Source organism: Corvus moneduloides, chromosome 25, assembly GCF_009650955.1.
Source record: "Corvus moneduloides isolate bCorMon1 chromosome 25, bCorMon1.pri, whole genome shotgun sequence".
NCBI classification, from domain to species: Eukaryota; Metazoa; Chordata; class Aves; order Passeriformes; family Corvidae; genus Corvus; species Corvus moneduloides.
The window spans coordinates 4,053,124-4,077,034 of NC_045500.1; the positions used below are offsets into that span (position 1 = coordinate 4,053,124).

General features: G+C 47.5%; 1 long non-coding RNA gene across 3 annotated transcripts in view; it reads left to right on the forward strand.

The window, feature by feature from the left end:
- The first annotated feature begins 509 nt into the window (after positions 1 to 509).
- LOC116455606 overlaps positions 510 to 23,911 on the forward strand; it is a 95,295-nt gene continuing 71,893 nt past the window's right edge. For 2 of the 3 annotated variants that reach the window (XR_004244427.1, XR_004244430.1), the window contains exons 1-2: positions 7,368 to 7,642; positions 12,617 to 12,861. This is a non-coding gene — a long non-coding RNA (uncharacterized LOC116455606). Of the gene's footprint in view, positions 1,214 to 7,367; positions 7,643 to 12,616; positions 12,862 to 23,911 lie in introns of those variants that run through there. The other variant, XR_004244428.1, reaches the window with a different exon arrangement.

Sequence of the window (23,911 nt, forward strand, 5' to 3'; positions counted from 1 at the left end):
ACAATGTTTGTTATTTTCTCCCTCCAAAAAGAAAGCAAATAACTGAAGGCATCTGACACTGATGGTGTTGGCTAAGCCAGTTGGGAGGCTTTCTCATTTCATATTTTTGCACTGAATTTTATTCTTTTTTGTGTCCTTTTTGTCTTGACATTCCACAGGTTTCAAATGTGTTGGACCAACCCCAGTCTAGATCTCTGTAAATAATCAGATTTTGAATTTGGGGGTACCACGTTTGCTAATGAGTCCTGGGTTTGTAGTTGTATTCTCAACATTAGGAATTCAACCAAAGGACTCAAAGGATGGGTTTCCACTTGCACGTGCCATTCTTTGGAGGCCAGAGTCCTCTCCTAAAGACAACCCCACGGATCTGCTGTCTCGGGGCAAAAAGAGCTGGGCACTGGAGATTGCCGAGCTGCTGGAGGGCAGTGCCCCTGCATGCACACTTTAATTGCCCTGTTTAGTCTGGTGTGCCAGCCTTGCAGCAAGAGTGGTGGAATAATATGCAGGATAATCCCTTCTTACAGGAATCTCAGCATCACCTCGGTGACTGGTACCCAGAGACTTCTTCTGGCTCAAGAACTGACCTCAATCAGAGTGTGGGGCGAAAGCAGAAAAGCAAATTACCTCCCTGCTTCCACAGTTTGCTCCCGAAGGACTCCAGAACCTCGCATAAACAAAAACTAATTATAATACGCACACAAAAATTTAGTAAAAACTCTCAAAGCTCTGCTCGTAGGCTGAACAAAAAGGAAGCTGGAAGAGTGAATGTCACAGTGCCATCTACTGACGCCAGCCCCGACCGCGGAGGGAGAACACCCAACTGCAGGGGCAAAAATAAATAAATAAGGCTGGGAGTCTTGGAAGGATTATGTTTAAAGGAAGGAGATGACTGCTAATTAATGTGACAAGAGAGAAAGCCTCACCTACTGACAGGTTATTCATCCCACAAGTGTTAGAATCTTCTTCAGCGATGTCTGTTCCTATAATTCCTGGAAAAAGGCTCGTGCTGGAGGAGCAGCTGACCAGAACCCTCAGTGCCAGCTCCCATACTTCTATTTTGTCTTGATGAGCTTTACAGCAGAGGAGAGTTACAGCCTGCTCTGTGGCAAGCAATTTGAAGGCATAAAGGAATGCGATTGTGGAATAAAACCCGCTCTGTGTGCTGTGAGATAACTTCACCTGACACAGAAAATGAGCGGTAACTCGGAGGCAGGTAGGAGCAACATGTAATCCAGTTGACATAAATGAAAAGATGATATTGGCAGAAAATTGGGCTGCGTGTGAATATAAAGGCTGTTGAATAACAGGGAATGGAAAATGACATGCTCAGCAGCAGTGAGGTAGAGATGAAAGGAGTTCAGAAAACATTTGTACGGGAGAAGCCAAGTACGAGTCAACAAAGGCTGGAATTCTCTGCTCCTTGAAGCAGAGCTGAAGGCTGCAGCCTTCAGTGCTACCTGTGCTCAGGGTTGGCAAGTGGTAGAGTGTCAAAACAATTAGAGTTTATTCTCTGGTTGCTAATGTACCAGCTGAAGTGGAGGCTGAGATGTTCAGCAAAACCATTACTAAGCAAAATGAGGCATCACCCTCTGTATGACTCTCAGTAATCCCAAGGTAAGAATGAAGTGAAGGATGAGCAGAGAGTGATTGGGGATGGAGAGGCAGAGGGAAAAAAAGAAGTCGAGAGGTGAGGAGACTGCAGTGTGTTGATTGAAAAAAATATTCTGTGTATTCTGAAGGGTTGTGTCAAGTATGAGAATTCAGGGGGAAGGGAGAAGTGAGCACCTGAACTGTGCTTTCTGAGATTCGCTCCAGATATGTTGTGGCAGATGGAGCTGACATCCTGAGAGAGGCTAAGAGGTGAAAGTAATAATGAGCAGCCTTCACAAGGTAAAAGCAGAAGAAATATTAGAGCTGTTACAGGAGAGCAAGCAGGAGATGTTTAGATTTATGAGTTCTTTTGGAGAGCAGCCATGGTTTGTCTTTATTTCCTTAGTAACTGGTTCTTGGTTTGAGCCTTCATCAGGTCATCAGATCAGTGCCATCAGCTCTGAAAGGTTTTCAGCTCTTCCTTTGGATCATGTAGCAGGCACAAAATGAACATGTGGAGTGCAAGCACGATCTGCTTTTGGGGGAGCTGTCCTGATAAGCAAAAGCAGTGGAAAAAAGTAAGGAGAGAGGATTTTATTATGACACCATCTGTCTCCTCACTGTTAATATTTCTTTCCCCCCTTTGCAGTGATTTTGAAAACTGGGTTCAAGGATGGTGTGGTAGAAGGGATGGTTCCAGAGGGACCATGGTAGTGGCTGTCCATCCACAGAAAGCAGCCTCTGGCTGAAGGCCCCTGCATGACACTGATCTTAAAAGTAACACACAGAGCTGAGCCTTGGCTTGGAGGAGGGCCAGCAAGTGAATTCCAGCTTGGTGCTCATTTTCTTAGTCTCATTCTCGTCTTCCTTGCTTTACTTCATTTAAAGTTTTTAATGAGAGTCCAGACCTGTATTGGGCAATGTGCTTTTGCACAGCACCTGGGACAGGCTCCTCCTGAATGTTACAGCACCCTGGCAAGGGCTCTGCTCTCATATTTTTCAGCTGATCCAGAGATTTCAAAGAGCAGTTTCATTTTTCCTCTTTTAATTTAATTGAAGAACGTAAAGAGAGCTTTTGACTTTTACTGGTGGAACCTGAGGAGGACTGAAGCAGTTTAAACTTGACTGACCTTAATCGTACAGGGCACCCTTCTAAACTTTTGTTTACCTCCTGTGAGCTGCTGAAGAGAGGAGGGGAAAAAAGGAGGAAAAAAAAAAAAAAAAAAAAGGCAGCTTTCAGTTACTAAACCCCCTCGTGGTATTGAATTCTAACCAAGTACATCCAGCCCTGCCAGCCAGAAATGCCAAAAGGAGGAAAGCTGCTGAATCAGAGGAGAATGAGGATTGGGAGGATGGTAGGGAATATGAGAGTAGCACTAGGTGAGTTCATCTGATAGACTTACTGCTGTTTTGTATTTGCAGATCATCTGGGAGCAAACTTCTTGGTTTTTTTTTTTTTTTTATTATCATTGCTGGGTTTTGTTCCTAAATTATTTAGCAAATGTTTTCTGGGAGCCTCTTCCAGCATATAGATGAGTTATCCCCAGCTATTTGCTGGTCTAATGAATAAGTTCTGCAGCTCTGAGCTGAGCTTGCAAGATGCCAGAAGCTTTGAGCAGCCTGGGCTGGGTAAACGGGGAGCTCCTGGTGCTCTGCACCCCTCGGGTTCAAATCTTCTTTACAAGGTGAGGAGTGGCCACTTCAGTCCTTTGGTTTCCTTTCTGCTCCCCCTGTGAGTGACTCTCGAGGGCCTTTCAAATCCCTCATGTGAAGGCTCCTGCCACCTCCTCAGAGCCCCCCTGGCACTTTGTCCCTGCTGCGGGGGCCTGGTGGGCTGGCAGCACGTGGGAGGTGATGGACACCAAGGTCCAGCAGCAGCAGAAGGTCACCAGGCTGGTTTGGTGCCCTTATTTCACCTTCTAGTCCTTGTCATGGGTCTGCAGTGTCCTTCCCTGTGGCTCCTTAGGGCCAGCCACCCATTGGTCACCAACAGTGAGTTTGGAGGTGCTTTGGGAAGTTTGCTTGAACACTGGTGTCCTTCCCTGCCTGGGTGGAGTGGCCCTGGATGGACAGGGTGGACAAATGGCCCTCCCTCTGCAGCCATGGTGACTGTGATGGAGCCCCTCCTGCTGTGGGTTGGTGGCAGGATCCCCACATTTACCAGGCAGTCATTTCTCTTTTATTTCTCCAGCTGAGACGTCTTTGACCTGAGAGAAACAATTCCATGGGTGGTGGGAGCTCCGAGCAAGTGTCCTTCCATTTCCCTGAAGACTTTACTGGGGTGCCCACCCAAACCCAATTTGATTTTGAGACACCAAACAGCCCCTGTGGCACATTTTCAGCTCAATTAATGTTTTGAAAAGCGCCAGTCTGGTGGTGGCATTATCAGGAAACCAAGGAGATACAGCGGGAATGTCTTTGCTGAGCGTGGTTTGCTACAGGAAGCTGTGCAGCCATCAGCTGATTAATGCCAATTTATTTAGGAATAGAGTCTGCCCATGGCTGTCTGCCTCTCCAAAAGATCCTGTTGTGTCCTTTCTCCATCACACTCGCTGGAGCATGTTTGCTAAAGTTGCTGTTGCATATGCTCGGGCAATAAAACATTTACAGCTATTTCAGAAATTGCTGCAGTAGGCAATTTTCCTCATTAATTTTACCATTCTGGATGGGATTTCATGAGGTGTGAAGGCATGCAGAGTCATACCTGATGCTATCCCTGTTCCTGCTTGTAATGCCAACCTCTTTAAGGAAAAATGAAATCAGAAGGGGATGTTTGAGGGGAAATGGAAGTGGCAGCTCCACATCCAATCATCTGTCAGAGAACCACGGAATATCCTGAGCTGGGAGGGACCCACAGGGATCATCCATGTCCAGCTCCTGCTGCAGTGATCCTGCTTCTGCTCCTGCAGATTTACTCTGATTGTTCTTTGCTCCTTCTTGCCCAAGACTATGAAGACTTTAAAATACCTCCGGGACCCTGCAGGGAGAAACGGGCTATAAAAATATAACAATAATGATTTCTTTCTCCCGCCTCCACCTGAGGAATCTCGGAGCGTGTTTCAAATATCAAAGAGCAAGGAACCCACTGTAGTGTTGTCCCCTGGGTAAAGGTGGGAAAAGGAGGCCCTGAGAGGTAGAAGGAATTGTACAAGGCTAAATGTAAAGCCAGTAGTAGATCAGGAGACAGACCTGAGGGCAGGCTTTGGGTTCTGACTCTTTTTGCAGGAGTCGTCCCCATTTTGGGGAGAATTTTTTTAATCTGTGCCCAAACACTTCGTATCTGGTCAGGAATTGGACGTTTCCTGCAGAAAGAAGGCTTCTCTTCCATTTTAGAAGTGATGTCTGCACTAAAATATAACTACCAGGTAACAAATCACAGAATGCTCTGCTCCATCCTCTGTCCCAGAGCTGTATCTCAGCCTGACTCGCCTGTAAATATTAAGGCAGATGATGGATAGGGACAGGTCAAAGCAGAGACGATCTGGAATTATTCTTTTCATATTCCAAAAGAATGAGCTCGTGTTATTCCTCACGCTTTGAAATTTGCCCCAATTTATGGGGTAGATAAGGCTGGAATTTTGAAGGGCGACATCATGAATTGCTTTTTGTATTGATCGAGCTTTTAATGTGCCAACAATGAAAACAATAAAACTTGCATTTAAAAACAAACATTTCTAGCACAGGAGCCGCATTAAAATGACACAAATTGCTTTTGTGGGCTGAATTTAACAGAACACTCATGAGGTTCCACTTAAAAACAACAAGCCAACAAAAATCAAATTGCATTGTTTTACAGGCAAACAAAATGGTGAGCACGCCTTGGGCTACGTTTTCAGCATGTTTTCTTGGGAGATCAAAGCTTAAATCCCATTAACCCTTCAAATGTCAGCCTGGTGAGTTCCTTTCCTTTACCTCTGAGCTTCTGATGCTGCCTTCAGCAGGAAGCCAGGGCTCTGCCTGTCCCTGCTGCTGTTCCTCCTCCCCGTCTCCCCCACCGGCATCTCCACGGAAGCACCACCTTGTAAGTGGGCAGAGTTCAAACAGCCGGTTCAGCCAGCCCACGTTGGTTTCCCATTTTACTGACTTGGAGATCTGGCCAGAAGCCAGCACTAAAATACATTTATTTTGTTTTTTACCATTCGCTGCGGTGCTGCGTTACCCCGCTGGCAAGGGCCTGAATGAGGCTTTGATGGCCAGCAGAGCCATTTTGGAGCAATTTAGGGTTTGTTGGGTCCTTGTTAAAGATCTCCTGGACATCAAGCATGTTGGGGATGGAGAGTTGGTTGCTCATGTTGAAGGAAAGCTGATTTATTTTGATGTTCTTCACCTGTTCCAACAACCACTGGGCATCTCATGTGCTTCCTAAATAAGTAAATGCCCATGAAATGCCACTTCCTGAGGGTTTGCTGCTTTCTCAGGGACAATAAATTAATATTTTGCACAAATATTCCTGTTCCATGTGGTGGGCCAGATCCTAATCTGCCTTCACCCTCCTTCCCCTGCTCTTGCGTCATGTGTGAATACAAAAATCCTTCCAAGCCGTTGTTAATTCCAAGTATCTGCATGTCCACGTACACCACAAAGATCAGGAAGGCAGAACAGATGCAGCCTTCTGGGACTGCTTTGGAAGCATGGAAAGGTTTGGGAGCATGGAAAGGGTTGGGAGAGCAGCAGCTTCTCCCCCTTCTGGAACTGGTTTGGGAGCATGGAAAGCTTGGGGGAGCAGCAGCATTCTCCCCTCTGGGTGTTTGGGAGCTGTGGGATTTATCCATCCCAGCCTGGGGTGATACTGAGAGTCCAGTCGGATGCTCGGAGCATTTGGAAACTTGCCAGGAGAAAGGGGTCAAAAGGGAGGATTTTTTTTTTTGTTCAGTAAATTTAAAAAAAAGAGAAAAGAAAGGGGAGGGAGGAGCATGAAGCGAGGAACATGGAGCTGTGGCAGAAGGTGGATGTTCCCGGCTCAGCCAGGAGCGAACTGCGCTTCCCCTTCCCCTTCCCCTTGCCGGGCCTCCTGTGCACATGCCAGAGCTGGCTGCCGCAAGGCTGCAGCTCCAGTACCAGCCCGCAGCTGTGTGCAGCTGTGTCCAGCTGTGCCTCCCAGCCCCTCACAACTGGATTTTCACACAGGAACAGCCCCTTTCCAAAGGGCTCCCCCGCCCCGGCTCACGGCTGCGGCCTAACAACGTGTGAAACACGGGCCCTTTATTGGCAGGGCTTTTGGGGGAGGCTTTTACACCCCCAAATAACTCAGCTGGGGTTGGGGTTTTTTTCACCTGAGTGCCTCAGTCCCACACCCTGCTGGCCCCTTCCCTTTAGGAATGCCTCGTCCTGGTGCTTTCTGAGGAAAAATGAAAGCGAACCTCACTGTGCTTTCTTTCCTTTGGAAAGATTGGGATATGAAGCCCCAAAGGGCCAAGGACACAAATCCGATCTCTCTGTGACCGGGGACAAGACCTGGGGGAACAACTGGAGCTGTGCCAGGGGAGGTTTTGTTGGATTTTAGGAAAGGTTTCTTTCCCCAGAGGGTGTGGGGCACTGAACAGGCTCCCCTGGGAATGGCTGCCGGAGCTCCAGGACAATGCTCTCAGGGACAGAGTGGGATTTTTGGGATTGTGAAGGGCCAGGAGATGGAGTGGATGATCCTTGTGGGTCTCTTCCCACTCAGGATATTCTGTGAAATCAGACCCTCAGGGTTGTGTCCTCCTAAACGCCTGCAGGGACACTCTCCCACGGGATGGCAGTGCCTGTTTGCCACCCTCCGGTGCCCATGTCCCACGGCAGAGTCCCCAAATCTGTGCTACCAACTGCAGGCACAGAACAAAATCTCCCTTTTCACCCTTCACGTGCAGGTGGTTCCCAACAAACGCCATAAATCCGAGGGGAGTGAACAAGAAGAAGAAGAAAAGGAGAAGAATATTTGACAGGTTTTTATTATTTGAGAGACTGGCTGATGATTGGATTGGATGATTTTAGAGGTTTTTTCCGACCTGAACGATTCCATCAAGTTTGCTGGATGCTGCACAAGGTTAAAGGAGCATTTGCAGAGCAGAAGGTACAGAACTTGTGTTATCTTCACTCCTACTTTTGCTCAACTCTCAATCTGTGAGGAGGAAAACTGCATTTTATCATGGGTGGGCAAAACAAAAAACCAGACCAGCCTATTCCAACGTCTTTATTTCTGGCAGTTTGGGGATATTTAGGAGTAGCAGAGGTTGTTATTGCATATAGGAAGATTTTATTGCTTCCCCTTCAGTGCAAACTCAGTCGTGTCTGTCCCCTCAATTTCCCCTTTTGCTACTGGGACGAGGAAATGAAGAGAAAGGAGGGAAACACCAAAAAAAAGCAGCACTTGTTTCTCTTTGTCTGCCACTCAGAACTTGCATGTGTGTTTTGGGGGAGAGGGGAAAGCAAAATGTATCCCAGCCAGCTGATTCTGCCTTGTCAGACACGAGCTGAGAGGAGCTGGGTGGGAACTGCCTGTGCCACCCTCTGCCAGTGGTTTTGTCTCTGCAGCTCAGCAGCTCTTGCAGAGACTTGTCCCAAAAAATTCACATACCGCAGCCAGACCTGCCAGGACGATGCTTTTTCCGCAGCTTTCCAGGGGATTTCAGGAACGTGGGGAGCTGCAGTAACGCTGTGCTGGAAACCCAGAGCCCAGGGAGAATTTCCCTACACAATGGGTTGCATTTAAAGAGGTTTGCTCCAAACCTCAGCGCGGTGGCCGAGTCCGATTTCCAATGTGAAGCGAGGTGTGATTTTTAATTTAGTTTTTTATGAATTCTTCTTTTTTTCCCTAATCCCATCATCATTATTCTGCTCTGAGCCCCTCTGCCAAAGGCTGGTGCTGGTTTGAAACGCAGCTCCTTCCCCTGGTGCCAGCTTACGTGGAAGAAAGGCTGACCTGGGCACTGAGTGGCCATGGCCAGTGCTGGTGGCACGATGACAGGGCTCCCAAGATCCTTTAAATCCACTCCCTGCTCTAAGGCTGCTTTTCAGTTAGCTGGGAACGTCCCTGTTTTGTCCTTGCTGGGGAGATGATGGATGTTTCCACAGTGGAGAATCTGGATGGATTTTTGCTTCCATCTGAGGGCAGTGGGGCTGCTGGGAGGTAGCACAGAAACATCATCCCATTATGGGGTGCTGATGGCACCTTTGGGGTGGGAATGTGGGATCCCACCCCTCTGGTGTTCCCACAGGGTCGTGCTGGACTCGCCTTTATCCCACACAGCCCATGCAGACGCTGAGGCTGGTCAAGCTGAAACTTTTCCCTGGCCCTGCGTTCTCACAAGCCATTTTTGTAAAGGAAAGTTAATATCTTGGGTTTTTTTCTTTTTGGGATACCCAGGAAGTGAAGGCATCAAACGAGCAGGACCTGGTGGGCTCAGGAGGCATCCTGGAGGCATTAGATATGGCTGGCATTCGATCCAACAACTGAGGCTTTCCTGGTTTATTGATTTACCCTCTTTGTGCTCGTGCACGCACAATGGGCCCCATTATGAGGGCCATGTGCATCCCTGCCAATAAACCCCAGAGAAGGGCAGATGTTTCCCACCCAAAAAATTCATTCCTCTCATGCTGAGAGAGAGAGAGAGAGAGAGAGAGAGAAAGGCCTCTCCCCAGGACCTCCAAGGCACAGAGGTGCACGTTTGTGGGTGTTTGTGCACATTTGGCTCTTGGGGAGCAGCAGAGAATTCCCTTCCTGTGTGGTTTGCTCACGTTCCCAGCAGGAATAAAAGCTGGGATGGTGGAGGAGAGCGGCTGCTCTCAGCTGGAGCGTGCTGAGGGCTCTGGGCATGGACACACCTGGACTTTAGGAGTGGGTTTTTCCATCAGAATAATTTCCTGATTGTTGGTGTCGATGCGTCTTGGATAAAAATGCTCTTGGAGGGGATGGGATTTATGTGCAAGTGTTTAAAGAGGGATCTCTAGGTCTAAAAGGGGATCTCTGGGTCTGAAACGGGAATTCTAGGTCTGAAAGGGGATTTCTAGGCCTAAAATGGGGATCTCTAGGTCTAAATAGGGAATTTCTTGGTCTAAAAGGGATCTCGGGGTCTGAAAGGGGATCTCTGGGTCTTAATGGGATCTCTAGATTAAAAAGAGGATCTCTAGTTCTAAAAGGGAGTCTTTAGGTCTAAAAAGGGGATCTCTGGGTCTAAAAAGGGTTCTTTAGGTCTGAAAGGGCATCTCTGGGGCTAAGAGGGCATCTCGGGGTCTAAAAAGGGATCTCTAGGTCTACAAAGGGCTGTCTCCTGGGGTGCAGGATGTCCACACACCAAAGGCAGCAGGGGAGGCAGTGGGAAGAGCATCCTCAAACCAAGCTCTTGTTGTCACAAGCTCAGCCCACAAAAAGTGTCCTTCCACGTGTAGCTCCACTCAGCCAGACCCAGTCCTGCCAAAGACACATTCCAGGAAAATCAGAGATTGGGAAAAACGCAGGCACTCCCCACGCTGGTCACTTGGTACCTAAACGAGGTTCAAACTGGGGCTCCAGGTGATAGTGGGTATTTAACTCAGCAAAGCCCAGCAGTGACAGCACTAATTGCTGTTTCCTTGGGTGCCAGAGGGAGATATCTTGGAAAAAAAAGGCAAATCCTGGTATTTTCCAGGTGTGAGAAGTGGGATCGTGTTCTCCTGCAATGAAGTGGAAGCAGAGAACACTTAATTTCTAAACATTTAGCTGCCAAAATATTGATAAAGGGACGCTTTTCATTTAAGCTTCTGCCTCCCTGAGAAAAGCCTTTTTTTTGGAACAAACCCCAACTTATTGACTCTGATTCAACTCAAGACTGAGCATTCCTGAAGTGGAAATGTGCTTCCCATCTTCTTCCAAATTAAATGCTCCAATTTTCCATTTGGAAATGACTTTTCACTTCTGTTTTTGTATAGCAAAACCACTTTTTTTTTAAAGTCTAAATAGAAATGAAGTTCTTTGGGTTTTAATTGGAGCTGTGGAGGAAATATTTTGTGTGGAAACAGAGAGGATCTTTGGGCATCTCAACGTTTCGAGTCCTCCTTCTTCTGATTTTCCAAAATACACCACAAAATGTGGGAAAATCGGAATTCCAGGAGAGATTCCAGCTTACAAGGAGCAGCTCAGTGTGAAGGTCAGATCTCTATGTTCTTGCACAGCACGTGCCAGAATATTTCACTGCTGGGACAGAAAGTCTGTATTTAAGTAGCAATAACTCACACGAGGAATTGACAGATTGGAATGCACCTGGTTCAGGCTGTTGGTTGCTAATATCATTCCCAGTTTTTTCTGGTGAGAGGCAGCTGGGATAGTTTATGGGATGTCCAGCCTTTCTTAGGGCTGCTGTGCTCAAATATGCCCCCAAATGAAACTTGTGGGGTGGGATCCCTCGAGGGACAGATAAATTCAGGAGTGTGATGGAGGGGCCTCCGTGTTTCCCACGTGGCTGTGCCAAACTGGTCCCTTTAAGGCCACCCCAAAAAGTCAGAACCACCCCAAATCACCAGTTGCTTCTGAAAATCGAGGCCAAGCTCCTGAGCTGCACCGCTGGCAATATTGTTTAAAAACAATGGGGCTCAATTAGATGAGAATTATTTTAACACTTCGGAAGGCTGCCAAGTCATTTCCTTCTCCTTTATTGATTTTTTCCGTTGCCAGTAAATATATCTGCGGCAGCAGGATGAAAGGAGAGGGGGAAAAGCGAAGTGTTAGAAAGGAGACTGTAACAAGATATGTGCCCTGAACCTTTGGGATGGAGGAGGACATTTTAAGACAGAAGGAAGCAGGGGATTCATGGAGGCATTTCACGGGGTTAGACGTGGTAGCAGACAGCCCAATATTATTTTCCTTGCCTGATCCTTTACTTAGATTGGCTCCTGTTTCTTCCCCTCATTGTGCAGTCCCTGCGTGAGCCGCTCTCCGTGTAAAGACATTCCACCTACATTCCTTTGCCACCGGGTGAGAGGAGGGGGGAGTGCAATTATGTGGGCTAGCGAGACACAAAAGGCTCTGCTCCACAGCTCAAGCTCATAAACTTCAGCTAACTTTTCCCCTTAAAAATATGAAAACTCCCCCAAAAAAACCAATCAAACAAAAAACCTAAGAGTCTGGTTTGTTCCTCTTCTACCAGCCTGCAAGTGAAGGGTTTGGAGCGGTAACTATCCCACCTATAAATATTTCCCTCCCCAGCACTCTGTAGATAACCACAGAATAAATAGGTTTTAATTTTTTGGCAGAATCAGCGTTTCTCTCTGGCTTTTTGTTTTTTACATGCATCTCCTCTGTGCTAATCACAGAATCCCAGAATGGTTTGGGTTGGGAAGGACCTTAAAGATCCTTTCATTCCAGCCCTCTGCCATGGGCAGGGACACCTTCCACCGGAATGGCTGTGGTGGGAACAGACTGAAAAGTTCCTTGGATAAAAAGGCCACAGGTGAATAATTTTCCAGGGATACTTGTGTCATAACGTTTATTGGGATTTACTGGGGGCCATTATGGCATTTATCCAAGAAGTTTCCAGGCTACAAGTGTGACCCTACCTTTCTCCATCCTCAAGAGTCGTGTCACCATCCTGGCTATAAATCCTGGGAATATCCCACCACAGGCACCACTGGAAGGGAACTGGCTCTAGAAGGAGACATGGAGCTGTCTCTAAAAGCACTGAGAGACACACAAACCCAGAAGTGGTGAAATCCTCCAGCTGAGGAAGCTGGAGCGTGCAACAAATTGTTTAGAAGTTCACGTAAACTGGACCTTTTCCAGGTGAACATCCTCGAGGCTGTTAGCAGGGCAGGGTTTTGTAATTCCACTTCTGAGCACTGAACTTCATTAGCTGGGCTCTCTCCATGTGCTTTCATATCGATTTCTGTGCCCCTGCACTCCTTCTTCCCATTTTGTCTAATAAGCAAATTTCACTACCTGACTTCACGATTTTTCCTCTGGGCCATTAGAATTGCTTGACTGTATTCCTGGCAGAGCCCTTAATTAGAGATGGATCAGAACTGATGTCATTAAACTGATCCATTAACCACACTCTTCCTGTGATTCCAAATGCAGGTGCTTCAGAGAAAATGTGACCTGGATCCAAATGGCCACTGTGTTCGCCGTGCAGAGCTCCAAACCTTCTCAGACAGCCAAAGATGGAGAAGAAAAGTCAAATTAAACCTCTCACAGATTCTGCCTCAGTTGTCCTGATGCAGGAAACATCTCTGGGTTTATCCTGCAACCAAAACATTTCTGATGTTTAAAGGATTTTATTTCTTACTGCACTTTTTGGAAGGCTGGGTCCTCACTCCAACAAGGTAAAAATGTTATCATTTTCCTCTAGTCTCAAAAAAATCTTCTGAGACACAGACTTTCTTCCTTAGGCACCCTTGAGAGCTCTCTGGAAGCCAGTCCAATTTTTATATTTCCCTATAAACCCCAATTAAGTTGGAATCCATAGGCTGAGAGACTCGTTTTGGCTTTCTACTGCCTTGTCCAGCAGCCTGGGCACTGGCTGAAATAAATTACAGCTCTTTTTAGAGCTGGACGTGGCCAGAGGTGGACACAGAGAAGCTGAACACGATGATCTCAAAAGAGATGCTCTGAATTAAGCAGGAGGTTGCTAAGCCACGCATCTGCTGCAGTCTCCAGCAAAAGTCACAGCGCCGAGTCCTCGCACAGAATGGGATTTTCTGAGGGAAAAAAGTCTGCAAGGACATAACCTTAGCTGGTTATGGCTGGAAAAAACTCCTGAAGTCATGCAGGATTTCATCTTGAACCTCTTACAGCGTCCACAAGCAGACCAAGCAAAACCAAAGAGCCTCCCTTGCCCCAAAACCTGGAATGTGCAAAGCTGCACTCTGCCTGCTTCCGGGGGTTGTATTTATTTATATGGATATTGCAATAAAAATAAGGGTTCATTTTCCCCATTCTTCAAGGGCTGCCCCAGCTTTTCCCCAAGGATGGCTCAGCACGTATCTCACATCATCCCTCTTGAGGGCTGGGACTGGATGGGTTTTAAGGTCCCTTCCAACCCAAACCACTCTAGGATTTTATGATCTTTCTAGAAAGTTTTTCCCACCTCACCACCAGCCAGAGAGGGTTAATTTGGCCTTTCTCTGGACCTACCAGGGCAGCACCTGCTAGCAGGGTGGGGTGTTCCCTCGCACAGCTTGTCAGAGGCAGATTATTATTATTATTATTATTATTATTATTATTTTGTGAAATAACACGTTCCTTTGTCTGTGTCCTACCCCACAACCTTCAATCGAGCCTTGCTGGTCCCTCAGCCCTCGCTGCCAATTTTGCTGCTTTCCCTGTTTGCAGAAACCTTAACTCTGTGTTTGAATTGGCCTGCAGGATGTGTTTGAGGAGGGCCAGAGACTGAACAAAAATGGGAGGCTCTCATCCCCCCAAAAAGAAGTGTAATTTGCCTTTAAAGGCTCTTAAACAGCAAACACATTCTGTCTGATCCTCCTTAATAAAGTATCCCAGCAGTGCTACAGTGCCTTATTTGAGGTCTGTGCAGTCTCATTAAATTTGATGTGTCACAGAGGGCTTGGACATGTGAAAGGGAGGCTGCAGGAACCAGGATTGAAGTTTGCCAGATTTGCTAAGGAAAAATGATTCATTATGGCTTTCAAAATGGACACCCTTCAGGCTTCCCGCTCCATTGATTGTGAGAGCAGGGAAGAGGGAGCGGAGGGGCCACCGCAGCCGGCAGATTTAACCCTTATTAACAGCTGCTTAAATTAAGGATTCGGTTTGATCTGGGAAGATGTGCTCACACTCGTGTGCTCTGAGTAAAGAAAAGAAAGGTTATTAAAGATTTAAGGGCTGGATGGTGCGGCTGGAAACTCGGGGCTGGCTCTGCTGTAGGGCCGGGAGGAGGGCGGAGGCTCCAGGGTGTGCTCAGGTCGTGCAGAGTCCTCTGTGACCCAGCCCTGCACCCAGAACAGATGCTCAGAGCAGCATCCTGCATCCCAGTGCCTTGGGAAAGGGACAGGAGGTGCTGGGAAGTGTTTTTGGGGTATCCCTGTGGTGTGGCCGTGGTTTGAGACTGGAATGTGCTGGTGCCATGGAGCTGCACAAGGACCACTTTGGTGGGGCTGTCTACTCCTCCTCTCCATGCAGGAAGGTCTCCTGGAGATCAGGTTTCATGGATTTGTGCCTTGTGGGGGTCAGTAGATGATGGCTCAGGGGCACAAGACACTGTTGGTTCTTTGGGTTTTGTGTGTTGGAGCTGGAACTCCAGTCAGTTCTTGCCCAGCTGATGTGGACCATTCCCTTAAGAGCTGCACCTTGTGCGTCCCATCCAGCTCAGAATGTTCTGTCATCTGGGAATGAAAGGGGCTCAATCCTGAAAAAGCTTCTCAGGTATCTTCTGTGTGCTCTGCCGGGAGAAGAACAGCGCAGGGCAGTTTCTCTTCTGCATCTTTACTGTGCTGGTGGTGGGTGAGGAGAAGGGAGGTGCAGGGATGGTACCAGCACAAAGTGATGCTATTTTGGAATACAGCAGAGACAGGTTAGGCTGGACCCCCAAAAAGCGACGTGCGCAGAGCTTGTGAGCACATCTGGATGCTCTCCTGTGTCAGCACCTCCAGGCAGCAGCAGGAATCAGGGAATTTAGGGATTCCCCACACTGTGATGGGAGCAGTGGTACAGCCAGGACTGAGGGCATGGAAAGGTGTTTACCCTGGCTGCAATAATGAGCTCTTGAGCAACAGGCTCCTCACATATCCCATCCCCTTCCTCTCCCTCCTCTCTCCCTGAGAGCCTACAGCCTAAAATTCACAATGCAGACACATTCCAGTCCAAGACACCAGAGGGGAAAACAAAAAGAGAGGCAGGAAAACTGATCTGGGGGATCCATGTCTGTTCCTTAGGATAGCAACAAAAAGGAGCCAACCCACCACGGGGGATTTCTTGATGCTGCAAAGAATTCTCCTGATTTGTGGCATCTGAGTGAGGGGGCCAAAAAGAGAAAACATTTGTGCTTTTAAAAAGGTTGTAAATCATGCCCTGAATGTTCACCATTTACATTTTAAGTGAAATAGGATGTCAAACCGTTTTGCTTTATGTTTATTTTCAAATACTGTACGCTTTACTGTCCACTTTCTCCAGTGCCTGTGCCATTTAAATCATATTGTATATAGCCCGAGATGCAGGGGAATATAAATCTCCCTGTGTGTGTGTATACACCAATTATTCTTGGGAAATGCAGCCAGCCAGAGTTCACAGTACCTGAGATACACGAATACAGTGGCCATGTTGTTCCTGGGCATCTTTTTTGGGGGGATTCTTACCCAGCATAGATTTAAGGGTAAATCCACCAGGTTTGGTGGTGTGACATAGATAAAAAATGCATTCAAAGCGAGATCTTTTAATTTTAGGGAGCAAATTTCAGCTGTGGGCACATACAGATGCTGCGTGATAAAGTCTCTCAACTGCATATTTAAACAAAGCATTAAAGCCTTCTCACTTCCTGTTGGAGAAGTATTTTATTCCTTTCCCTTTATTTATACAGCATGGCAGCAAGAGCAGGAATAAATTTCATCAGCTTCTCACTGCCTCATCGCCAGCGGAGACACACAGGAACAAGATGAAACATTGTTCAAATAAAATGTAAATTTAACTCAGAGGCCTTGTCCAGTGAAACTCTGCGGGACTTGGCGAGGGAGAGCACGACGGGGCCACGGGAGGGATGGCGAGGGAGGGATGGGTGTGGGCCAGCACTGAATGAAGTCGTGGGGGTATCAGGATCAGGCTCTGGGCTCGGCTCCATCCCCGTGTCCATGCTGGGAGCAGGCACAGCCATTCCCTGGGTGCTGGCACTGGGGAAATTCGGTTTCTCCTGGAGCTGTGCCTCGTTTTTGCTTCACTCAGCCTTTAGCAAGGTGAGAGTTCCCATTAGGGCTGCTTGGGAAGAGCTCTGCGCTGCCCCGTCTCTGGCCTTTCCTGAGCTTGTGTCTTTCCAGCTGTTCCTCAAAGGTTTGCCTCTGTTCCAACCTCCCCACAGTTTGAACATCTTGTGAGTATGAATCCTGCTCTGCCTTTGGTCACCTCCTGTGTCCTGCAGGTGACACAGGAGTCACAGTGGAGCCGTGCTCAGCGTGACCTCCCTGCTCTGCAGGAGCCCCCAGCCACGCTGCTGATGCAGAAAGGGCAGGATCTGTGCCCACTTTGTGCTTTCTGGGTGGAGGAACTCGCTGTGTTCTCAGGAAAAATATTTCCCTACCAGCAGTGTAATGAGAGGTTTGATTGCCTTGCCTTGAAAATAGAGACAGGGCACCCCTGAGCTCAGAGGAAAAAAATCTTTGTGGATTGACATCACCTGAGCTGCTCAGGTGGAAATGGTCGGGTGAGGGGCAGTGCCCTGCCTGCAGAGCAGCACCGGAGTCGTCCCAGTCCTCCACAAGCCCAGGTAAATCGGAGCCATCAGGAATTTGATTTGCATTTACTGCTCTACTTTAATTTGTACTCGACTGTCTCGCTGGAAACTCAGCTCAGAGGCAGTGCTGCATCTTCCCTGAGCCACCCTCCTGGTTAATTAAAAGATATTCTCCCCTATAGCTCCTAGCCCAAATCCCATTTACCAGGCTTTCTCATGGGCAAAGAAAGGCTGAAATTCAAGCTGGAAGGGCTAAATAGATCCACATTGTGTTGTGGAAAAAGAAAAAAGCCAGCCCACATCCCAATTCAGTTAGCTGCTTAAAACGCTGCCTTGCTTATTGCCATTGTTAGAAAACCTCATAAATCATGAGATTACTTTCTCAGGGTCTGTCCTAGGAGCTGTGCTGAGGGTGGAGAGATTTAGGCAGTGCAGGAAATCGGGATGTTGGCTCAGCACACGTTCAAATCAGTGGCCAGGAGTAAATCCCCCCCCAGCCCCAGAGACCCCCAAGCCCAAGCCTTGCACGCCAGGGATTTGCACAGGCTGAGGGCTTGGTGGAGGGGGAGGATTGTGGAGCCTCCAAAGCATTTTAGGGAGCTTGCAAGGCTCTGCTGCTTTGTGTCTTATACTTAGTGTGGCTGAAGAGGCTTTGCAGTCACCCAGATCTCGGGATGCTGCTGAAATTTGGACACATTACATTATTCTGCCTTATATTTTGTAGAGGGTATCCTTCAGCTTTTTAGCATCCCGAGGTCTGGCAGCCCTTGGGATTGAAACTGGAGTAGAAAAGATTTCTGTCTTGGACTTGGTGTCTCTGTTGTACTTCCAAAATCCCTGTGATTGAGGAGCTCTCCTTAACAACTGTACAGGTGCACGTGCCTAAAGAAATTGTGGGTTGTCACTCCAGCCCAATTTATGCTTGTGTTAGAGGTGATATTTTGATAAACAGCTGGTGAGATAAAACTGAAAAGGATGTATCCCCACTAGGATAAATTATGAGGCCCTTCCTATAAAAATCTCATTCTTTACATAAACCAGGAGGTTTTGTTCAGAGCATTCCTATTGGTTTGAGCTGTAGCATTCTGCAGGCACCGAGTTTGACCCAATATCCCCATTTTCCTATAGAAATGAGCTGTATTAAGGTTCACCTGCCCTTTCCCAGCAGTGAGACAGGACTGTCAGGGCGGGTTTCTCCTGGAGACTCTGGCGTGACAGTGGGAGAGCTCTTCCCAGCCCTGCCAGTGACCTGTTGGGCGGCTGGGGCGAAGCTTTTAATCTCTTTCTCTGCTTTCATCTGGCTGGCTGGCAGAGGCTTTGAGGATGAAACGGGCTCTGTGTGTGTGTGTGTGTGCAGTGCTGAGCACCACGGGGTCCTGCCCCACGCTGGGGCCGAGGCTCGGAGCCCGCGGGGCCAGGAATGAATCCGGGATGGATCCAACCACTCCCTCCCTGACAGCAGCAGAGCACCTGGGCCTAAATTTAGTTCCAGACCTGCCACACTCTTCAAGTCAAACTGGGACAGCCCTGATCTGGGGCGAGCAGATAGGAGCAGTTCAGAGATAAAATATTCCAGGTCTTTCTCATTACAATTCTCCTCATGCAAGATTATCTTTGATTTTTCCATAGCTCCTCCACACTGGCAGCCAGAGGCTTTGTTTAAAACACATCCATCATTATCACTGTAATGTATTATTATTATTGTAACTTATTCATTCATATAGCATTTTTCTCACAACAACCCAGGAATCAAAGTGGTTTACACTCTTGCTGTCTGAAAGCAATCTGAAAGGAGAAATTAAGGGTGGGGGGAGTGTTAAAAATACCTAAATAAATCTGTGAAACTGGCTTCAGGTTCACAGTGAAAACTCCAGGTCTAAGTAGGAAGGCAGTAAAATAATGGTGAGGAGCTGTGGGTAGCTGGGAAAGAAATTTTGTTGTGTAACAAGATATGAAAGAATTGAGAAGAGACTTTGCCTTGTCTGTGCCTCGAAGGATGTTCTCCAGGTAGCTGTGTGTGATTCACAATAGCTCAGCTCTGAAACAGGAATCCAGATCTTGCTTCAGCACGGGGACATCTGGGAGTTCAGGTAGAGATTTATGGCATAATTAATAAGGATGGAGGCTGATGCAGAATTCCAGTGATACTCACGTTTTAGGTCCAGGTTTCTTTGCAGCTATATAAAAAAAAAAAACCCACCCAAAACCCAGAAAAAAACAACCCCACAACCCCAAAACCAAGAGACCCAAATAAATGTGAAAAGGGGACTTGGTTCTGTGTGGGGTCAACTGGGAAAGAGAGGCAGTGAAACCCAAATGAAACCATAATTATTAACTCCAATCTTTTCCAAAGATTACAACCACCTCATATCTGCATCACTCCAACCAAGCACAGCAAAAGGGTTGTGTGACATCTTGATTTTAGAGCTCTCCAGACTGGAGAACCCTGAAGCCTTCAATAATTCATTGTTTTCCCCTCCTTAATTTCCTTCCCTGCTCTGAACGTGCCCTGTGTATTTCTTGCTCAAGGTTCAGCTCAAGGTGATTCTGTTTGTGCAGCTTTTCTGTGCAGCCTCCTCCCTTTTTTAATTTTAATGCAGCATTTTGAGTTTGTCTCCTGCAAACCTCGCTGTCTGCTTTGTGGAGTAGCAGGAAGGCAGGAAAAGATATGACTAAGGAAGATTATGATATCATTCTGGTTAAGTGCAAATGCATTTTAAAAGATGCTTTGGCTTCTTACCAAGAGGAAGTGACAGATGATCTTTGGCAATTTTATTAATGCATCTTTTCTCTGTTGTTCTGCATATCTCCATTATTTTCTAGAAGCAGACAAGGACCAGCATTAATTTTCTAAATCTTTGCTGTCTTCTCTCGAAAAGCCTTGTATAGATATGGAAAACTCTATCCTAGATCTGAATTTTTTTTTTTCCTTTATGTATATAAGTGAAATCCTTATTTGAATATCTGCCCACCGGTTATTTTATATCATCATTTGCATAGTTCAGCTTCCTCCTGACTCCTCAGCAAGATTTAAATATAACAGCCACCATCCCAGCGTGTATTAACAGGTCTGGGAGTTCACCTGGATGTCTTCAGAGAGCTGTCACATTCCCACCTGGAAAATAGGGAAAAGAGGCACAGTGGCCAAGAATTTCCTGGACAACTTCCTAAGCAATGCTTCCAGCCAAAGAGCAGCTCCTCTGTCACTGCCACCTCTCTGATGTCACCTCTTAGGGTGACCTCCAACGTGACCAGGAGTGGCTGCTCTGTGAAATCTCTTTATTTGGGTACTTTCTTGCTCCAAACCAAGGGTTTTATCCTTCTTTTCTGCCCTGACTTCCTTCCATCATGAGTCCAGCGCCTTTTCCAGTGGGATTATTTAATTCTAGCGTGAAAGGTATGGCTATAAAAGCAGGTGTCCATCTGTCCAGTGATGCAGAATGAGCCCGAGTGTCCTGTTCCGAAGGCTACGTGGTGTTTTTGCCACAGGAACAGACAAGGGGCTAATTACAGTATCAGGGAAATGCTGCGAGAGACGAGTCAAATACAAAATATTCAATTCATTTAATATTCCTGATGAATAGGCAAATTACTCTAATCACATTAGTTATTCTATTCATTTATTAGCTAAGAGTGATTAGTAGTGAATAGCTGTAAGAGGATCTTCCAGGTGCAAAAATTAGGCATCTATAGTTTCATGATGTTTATTTTCAGCGGAAGATAATTGTCTCTTTAGCTCCTCTCAGACACACACACACACTGCCACACACAGCCCCGCTCCCTTTTGTCCAGGCACGGGGGAAAAGGTAGGAAAAAACCCACACAGGTGTGCAGAGATAAGGCCAATTCCCTGCAGAATTTAACAGGATTTATTTCAAAACAGTTGGGAAGAGATTTCTCCAAGATTACGCCAAGTTAATGCAGGGGGATTTGGATGGCGGTTCCCACGGAGCACTCAGATAATGCCATTTTAAGCACCAGGCTCTGCTTCGTTCATGCTTGATTTGATTGTGCTGGAGAGTGGGAGCTTGGCTTGATCTGCAGCACAAATGGAGCCCGGGTCCCTCGAGTGACAGTGGTGCTGCTGCCCTGCTCCAGCGGCTGCTCTCGCCAGGCCCCAGGTTCCTGCTGGTGTTGATCCCCGTGGGATAAGTGCAGATAGGCTGGTTTGGGTTGGAGGAGATGGAAAAGTCCATCTAATTCTACTCCCTGCCCTGGGCAGGGACACTTTCCACCATCCCAGGCTGCTCCCAGCCCCAATGTCCAACCTGGCCTTGGACACTTCCAGGGGCAGCCGCAGCTGCTCTGGGCGCCCTGTGCCAGGGCCTTGCTACTCTCACAGCCAGGAATTCCTTCCCAATATCCCACCTAACCCTGTGGTGATTAATTTACAAATAAGCCGTAGTTTTTCCTTTGTTGGCGTGCACAGATGACTCCAAAACATGAGGGAAAAACCCAAAACTGACTGGAATTCTGCCTGGGATCATTTATAGGAGTCCCAGCAAAATGTAAGGAAAAGGCATCAATGTGGTTGCCCAGTTCTTCCTGGGATGGGAAATTAAGGACCAGCAGACACATCCCGTGGGGGAGAGGTAACAGGGTAGCTGGGAAAAGCGGGGGGATTGGATCCTAGAATCCCAGAGTGGTTTGGATTGGAAGGGACTTTAAAGATCATCCACTTCCACCCCCTGCCATGGGCAAGGACACCTTCCACTCCCCCAGGTTGCTCCAAGCCCCACCCAAGATGCCTTTGGACACTTCCAGGGATGGAGCAGCTTCCCTGGGGAGGGTTAGAGTGAGGGCAGGTGAAAGGGAATTTCTGCATCCTTAAACTTTGGCTCTCGTGCTGCCTCACCCCTCACTTCACACCTCGTGGCTTGATGGATCCCACCAGGGCTCTGCACCAGTTTGTCTGCAGGCACTAAAGTGCAGGCTGGAGAGCTGGGATTGCAAGGCAGGCATTTCCCTGATTTCCCCGAGTAGGAAATCGATGGGCAGCAGCACTTGGAGAGCGAATTGACAGCAGTATTTACTCCTCGATCACACACGGCGCTGCCGGGGCGCCTTAATTCAATGTTCTCAGGCACTTTCAGGATGTTATGCTAAGCAAAGGCTGAGCTGTCATTACATTTTTATGAAGTCAATGCAGTTTCTAACAGCTCAGAAAAAAGAATTTACAAGAATTGATCAAATATCTCATTTTTCTAAGGGAATCTGCTCCTCTGGATTTCCCTGAGCTGTCAGCTTGCGTTGATATGATCTGATTGATGCTGTTTGCCACATTAAGAAACGTTGGGAGCTAATCTGTTTTAATCCCATTCTCTGTTTTTAATATAATACTCTTGAAGGTAACTGAAGGTTATTACTTATTTTAAATAGCTTAAATATTTGTGTCAAAACATTGTCCTCAGAGGTTCAAATCCAGCCTTTGCCACACGGCTTGAGGGAGGAGAAAAAAAAAAAAAAAGAAAACCCCCAAAGCACCAATGTTGAGACCATTTGGAATGATCTAATCCATGCTCCAAATCCCTTTGTTCTCCTGTTCCCTTGCAGTGCTGGAGAGTTTGAGCTGAATGCCGTTTATTGGGTGGTTGGAGGGGGTGCTGGCTGCTAAGGAGTTTCTTCTCTGGGCTCTTTGGGGAGGCTGCATTTTTCCAGCTCCCAGTTTGCTCCCAGTTTGGATGAAAGCTGCCATATCACGGGGAATTTCCTTATGGAAAAAAACCTGAGAATCCACAGGGAAAACTGGTACCTTTATTGCTGGGGGAGAAAGCTGTGCTTTTCCAGGACTTTCAAACCAGTATTTGGGGGGATGGATTAAAAAAAAGCAAAAAGGAGTCCTGGGGTAATGAGAGTTGTACATTATCTTTGAGGAATCATTTATCTCTATGCCAGTTGTTTAGCTGGGTTTGCCAAGCTTGAAAATTTAGATTTATTGGTGCCAACAACAGGAATGGAAGCATTTAATGGGCTTGTGCTTTATGGAGGTGACGAGGAAAAGCAACAGAAAGTCGGGAGGTGGCTGGGATTGTGCATCCCTAGCTTTTTTTTGGGTTGCTCTCTTAGGAATAAATTCAGACTGCTTGAAAGAAAAGACCATTTTTAAGAAGAGAGATGTATGCTACTGGACATGGTGTGGGCAAAACAGATTAACTCCAGCATTTCATTGATGTCAGGACTCAAACTGCTGACATTTGAACTTTGAGTTGCACCTTTCCCTGGCTGACCTGTGCTGTGGTCACTCAGCATCTCCTCCTTGCCGGCTGTGCCGGGATGAGGCTCCTCTCCCATTTCCAAAGGTTCTGGCTGGGGGCCCCCAGAGCACCCCCACGTTTGCTGGTGCTTGTGTTTCGCTGGGGCTGCTGTTGTTTACCCCACACGCTCAAACAGGGCTCGCACTGGCTTCGCAGGAGCAGATGTGAAGCACAATCTTGGACGCCTTCCCAGCCCTCGCTCCGAGCGTCCAAGTGCTCAGTATTTCCTGCACGAAGCCAGTCTAGTCTGACACAATGCCAGCTGCACGGAATGTGCTCTCCCAGTGAATGCTCAGTGTCTGGGTGGCTCGGGGCTCGCACACAGAACCACCGTTTCCACCTTTTTACCCCTTTTCCACCCCGTTTCCTTCCCGAACCTTCAGTGGTGCCGCGGTGCTGCTGCCGCTCTCACAGGGAGCATCTCCGAGCAGCAGCGTTGGGTGAAATGAGGGGTTTGTGTCCAAAATCTCCCCGTGCACCTGCTGCTGTTGCTGCACATCCTGGAGCAGCTGCCACTGGGCCTCTGCTGACCCAGCCAGCCCCTGGCAGTGGCTTTTTGGGCTGAGCTGTCCCCGTGGAGGCACAACCTGTGGTCCAAAAAAAGGGATTTTTCACCTGCTTCTGATTAAGTCTTCAGCTTCAGAGCGAACAGCTCCATGTGCACTTATGGTTTATGTAGATCAAGGAAAGTGGTGAGCACTGAGTCCCTCCCTGCCAAGTTTT